Source organism: Arachis stenosperma, chromosome 5 (genome assembly GCF_014773155.1).
Source record: "Arachis stenosperma cultivar V10309 chromosome 5, arast.V10309.gnm1.PFL2, whole genome shotgun sequence".
NCBI lineage: Eukaryota > Viridiplantae > Streptophyta > Magnoliopsida > Fabales > Fabaceae > Arachis > Arachis stenosperma.
The window spans coordinates 94,075,696-94,081,695 of record NC_080381.1 but is presented as its reverse complement, the minus strand read 5'-3'; positions in this window follow the sequence as shown (position 1 = coordinate 94,081,695).

Here is a 6,000-nt window from a genome sequence, read left to right as displayed (position 1 = left end):
CCATGTCAGAGGCACCCTCCCTTTTCCATTCTTGATTACTCAGTTGGGTCGCGGAGCTGAGGTGCCTTGGGAAATTGCTGATGAAAAGCCGTCCGCTGCGGACTGCAGGAAGATCATCCCTCACAGTAGGAAGTTTCAGGCTCTAGGCTACCAACCTCCTTTTCACACTAACTCTGCTGAGGCAACTACATCTTCAGCTGCTCCTTTAGCATCTATTGGCCCAGCTCCATCCACTGCACCCCCACCTGCTCCTGAGCCCATTTATCTTCTGGTGCACCGACTCTTTGACCGCTTAGACCAGATGGAGCGCCACCACCACCAACAATATGAGAGGTCTGAGCGTCGCAAAACAGGCGACGCTATAAGCACCTCAAGTTGATGATCCGATCCGGTGGCGACATACCCTCGAAGCCCGACACACCATCAGAGACATCTGAGGAGGAAGTGAGCGATCATGAGGAGGAGGCACATACTCAGGCTGCACAGGCAACACCTGAGCAGGCTGCATGGTGCACGAAATTGCAATCACACTTTTGCAACTCCGCACAACTAACCAGCAAGTGCACTGGGTCGTCCAAGTAATACCTTGCGTGAGCAAGGGTCGATCCCACGGAGATTGTCGGCTTGAAGCAAGCTATGGTTATCTTGTAAATCTTAGTCAGGATATCAGAAATTATCAGGATTGATTGTGAAAAGCAACAGAACATGAAATAAGTACTTGTTATGCAGTAATGGAGAATAGGTTGGGGTTTTGGAGATTCTCCATCTTCTGAATCTCTGCTTTCCTACTGTCTTCTTCATCAAACACGTAAGACTCCTTCCATGGCAAGCTGTATGTAGGGTTTCACCGTTGTCAGTGGCTACCTCACATCCTCTCAGTGAAGATGTTCCTATGCTCTGTCACAGCATATGGCTAATCAGCTGTCGGTTCTCGGTCAGGCCGGAATAGAATCCATTGATTCTTTTGCGTCTGTCACTAACGCCCCGCCTGCTAGGAGTTTGAAGCACGTCACAGTCATTCAATCATTGAATCCTACTCAGAATACCACAGACAAGGTTTAGACCTTCCGGATTCTCTTGAATGCCGCCATCAGTTCTAGCTTATACCACGAAGATTCTGGTTAAGGAATCCAAGAGATATCTACTCAATCTAAGGTAGAACGGAGGTGGTTGTCAGGCACACGTTCATAGTTGAGAATATGATGAGTGTCACGGATCATCACATTCATCCGGGTTAAGAACGAGTGATATCTTAGAATGGAAGCAAGCATGATTGAATAAGAAACAGTAGTAATTGCATTAATCCATCAAGACACAGCAGAGCTCCTCACCCCCAACCATGGGGTTTAGAGACTCATACCGTGGAAAGTACACAAAGAAACGTGTAAAGTGTCATGAGGTACAGATACAATGTCAAAAGATCCTATTAATAGTAAACTAGTAACCTAAGGTTTACAGAAATGAGTAAATGACAGAAAAATCCACTTCCGGGCCCACTTGGTGTGTGCTTGGACTGAGCATTGAAGCTTTCAAGTGTAGAGACCTTTTCTGGAGTTAAACGCCAGCTTTCATGCCAGTTTGGGCGTTTAACTCCAAGTTTCATGCCAGTTCCAGCGTTAAACGCTGGAATTTCTGAGGCTGATTTGCCACGCCGGTTTGGGCCATCAAATCTTGGGCAAAGTATGGACTATCATATATTGCTGGAAAGCCCAGGATGTCTACTTTCCAATGCCGTTGAGAGCGTGCCAATTGGGCTTCTGTAGCTCCAGAAAATCGACTTCGAGTGCAGGGAGGTCAGAATCCAACAGCATCTGCAGTCCTTTTCAGTCTCTGCATCAGATTTTTGCTCAGGACCCTCAATTTCAGCCAGAAAATACCTGAAATCACAGAAAAACACACAAACTCATAGTAAAGTCCAGAAAAGTGAATTTTAACTAAAAACTAATAAAAATATACTAAAAACTAACTAGATCATACTAAAAACATACTAAAAACAGTGCCAAAAAGGGTACAAATTATCCGCTCATCACTGCACCATGCCATGAGAAGCCCCATCCAATACAGCCAGCTGACCCAGAGTTGCCTCTACAGACTGAGCCTCCCATTCAGCAGACAGACCCCCTTCCACTCACAGAGACACCCGCAGCCCATCCTTCCGGAGATGACACTTCTTCACACCCAGTTTGAGTGAGCATCGAGGACGATGCTATTAATTAAGTGTGGGGAGGTTGCCATCTCTAGCATATTTTTTGGTGAACCACTATAAGACTCTTCTATCTTATTTTGTTCATTTTCTGTATTTTATTTTATCTTTTAGTACTTGCACATTTTTTTCTTTTGCTTTTGCTGTATTTTTATTTTATTTTTGCATTTTGCACTTTGGGTTGTATATATCTTAGATATTTTAGCTTAAGTTGCACTTTTAGCTTATTAGTTATATATTAAGTGGATTAATTAGTATAATTTGCCCTTTTAGCATATGATAAGTTGGTTTAATTGAGAATAAAAGAGTAAACTAGAAATTTTAGTGTAACAGAATAAAAACAATCCACACACCTTGTATATATAGCATTACATGTTATTTAGTTAACAACATTTCATCAAGGAAGAACACTAAGATTTTAAGGGCCACCCTAAGATTTACATTGAGTTGAATGGAAACTCTTGATTTCTACTTGCATGACATACATAACTGATAAATAATTTCTGAGCTAGAGAATACACAGCCTGTGAGTTTTGAGCTTAATTGTATGGTTACATCAAACCATAAATTTCATTCCTGTGTGTTTCGTACTTCTTTTCCATGCTTGCAATCTTTACGTTGTTTTAATCTATTGATGCACAAAAACTTGTCTCTCAACAAATTTCCCTTCGGCAAGTATACCGAATTGTCGTCAAGTAAAAACTCACAATAGAGTGAGGTCGAATCCACAGGGATTAACGGATTAAGCAATCAATGGTTAATTGATTATCCTAGTTAGACGAATCATATTGGAGTGATGAGTAATAAGGAACTGTAAATGGCATAAAAGTAAAGAAAGCAATAAAGTGCAGAAAAGTAAAATGGCAAGAAAAGTAAATGTAAAAACTAAAAATAAAATGAACATTGGGATCAAGAGATATTGCAATCCTCTGGATCAAGTTCATTCTCATCTCTTCTTCAATCAATGCATTCATTGATCTCCTTGGCAATCTTAAGTGATTGGATCCCAATTCCTTGGCAATCCAATCTCTCTAAACTTGAACAATTTTCCAATTCCTTAATTTAATTGCTCATGGGAAGAGATGAAGTTTGGTCATTGATTATACCACAGACATTTATAGATCAAAGTATTGGTAGGATTAAATGTCACAACATCCATCCAACCCTCAACCTAATCCAATGTGAGAGAGAATTTCTAGCATGATTTTATCATTCCTCTTCCAAGGTTCAGAGGAAATCCAAGTATGAGCAATTTCTCTTCTGAGACAATTACCCAATTGGATGAAGATCAAAAGCTCTCTAGTAAAATCAAGAGAAAAGAAAGAAGAAGAAGAATAAGAACTACAATTGATCCATTGAATCACAATAGAGCTCTCTAACCCAATGAAAAGAGTTAGTTGATCATTGCTCTACCAAAATAGAAAAGAAAGAAAGTGCAGAAAAGTAAAGATGAAGATTAAAACTAAAATTGAAACTTCAAAATTCATAAATGAAAAGTACAAAGAAAAGAGAGAGAAGGAAAAGTGTGTGAGGGGAGGGAGTCCGAAGACCCATATTCAATCCCCCAATTTCCGGCCTCAATTGAATGTACAAACTAAGGCCTTTATATAGGCTCTCCTAAATTACAAAATGAAATTAAAAGGAAATTACAATTAAATGAAAATTCCTATTCTAGATGCTTCTTGTGGCTTTGATTGGTTGACACTTGTGGGCTTGCTTCCTTGAGGTTGGGTGGTCCTTGAAAGAGAAGTGAATCAAGTTGAGGTCCAGGTGCTAATGTTTGTGCTACCGTTAGCCACACTAATGCTACAAGTGTGGCGTTAGTGCTGAAGTTAGTGTGGCTAACGTCACACTTGCTACCCAGTTGGTGTTTTTTGGGCTTAAAAGATGCCTATTGTTTGTGCTCCAATTTCATGCCCACTATAGATCATTATATATAGTTGGAAAGCTCTGAATGTCAGCTTTTTAAAGCAACTAGAATCACCCTACTTATTCATATGAATTTGCATGGTTTTACAATTCCTTCCTTATGATATGACATATGTGAAAATATGTTTCCTATGCTTTAGAAATATTAAATTTAATTATGCTTTATTACCATTCGATGTCGTGATCTGTGTGTTGAGTACTTTCAGGCTTTATAGGGTAGAAATGGCTTAGAGGATAGAAAGGAAACATACAAAAATGGAAGGAACGCACAAAATGGAGTTTTTGAAGAAAAACAGCGACACGAACGCATGGACGACGCGAACGCGTGCTTAGCGCAAAAAGCATCGATGCGAGCGCATGGACGACGCGGACGCATGCCTTGAGCATCACGCAATTGACACAAACGCGTAACTGGCGCGGACGCGCGGAAGAGCAAAACTCCAAAGGACACGGACGCATGAGCCACGCGAACGCGTGACGGACCCCACATGCAGAAAATTACAGAAATCGTCCCAGTAATTTCTGGACCCTTTTTGGTTCAGATCCAGGCCCAGGAAGACACAGATTAGAGGCTGTAAAGTGGGGGGATACATTAATTCTTTAGGATTGATTCAGAATAGACAATTTTAGTTTTTAGATGTAGTTTTTAGAGAGAGAGGCTCTCTCCTCTCTCTTAGGATTAGGATTTATCTTATTGGGATTATTTCATCTTCTTCAATTACAGGTTCAATGTTCCGTTAATTTATATTTCTCTTCCATTCTTAGATACTCTAATGCTTTTATTTGATTTATGTTGCCAAATTGGCTCATGAACTTTTCATGTTAGGATTTTCTTAACTAATGCAATTTGAGGTACTTTCAGATATATGATTTTAATTTAGCTTTCTACATTCTTGGCTTTGGTTGATTAATTGGTAACTCTTGAGTTGTCAAACTCATCATGATTGATAATTGACATCTTTGCTGATTGATTTAGATCCCTATAACTTTAGTTTTTCCTCAGGAGTTGACTAGGACTTTGTCTGTTAAATTAATTTATCCACATGACTTACCTTCATAGTTAGAGGTTGACTTAGTGGGAGTAAAAATACAATTCCCATCACCATTGATGAGGATAACTAGGATAGGAATTCCAATTCTCATATCTTGCCAAGAGTTTCCTTAATTATTTATTTATTTTTCTTGCTTTTTAAATTACTTGTTCTCTATTTCAAAAACCCAAAAATATATCTTTTTCCATAACCAATAATAAATCATACTTCCCTGCAATTCCTTGAGAAGACGACCCGAGGTTTGAATACTTCGGTTATTTATTTTTATTGGGTTTGCTTAAGTGACAAACAAAACTTTTGTACGAAAGGATTCTCTGTTGGTTTAGAAGCTATACTTGCAATGCGATTATATTTTTGAATTTCTTCACCGATAGAAAATCCGACCGTCATGCATCTAAGAAATAAAAGATAAGGTGGATGAAGAAAAGATTTGGAAGGAAATTGAAAAAAATGAGGTTTAAAATTGTTTTGAAAAAGAATTGAAAAAAAGAATTTAAAAAGAATTTATAAAATCATTAATTTTTGAAAATTGAAATTCAAAGGTGAATATTTGTGACATGTTTATGTAGAAAATTATGAATTAAAACATGAAAATTTGAAAAAAATTGAATTGAAAATGAAATTTCCCTCCCCTTGCTGTTCTGGCGTTAAACGCCCAGAAGGGTATCCATTATAGCGTTTAACGCCCATCTGCTAGCCAATCTGGGTGTTTAACGCCCAGCCAAGTACCTTGGCTGGCGTTAAACGCCAGAAATCTTTTGTCACTGGACAATTTTCTAAACGCCCAGGACGCTGCCCATTATGGCGTTAAACGCC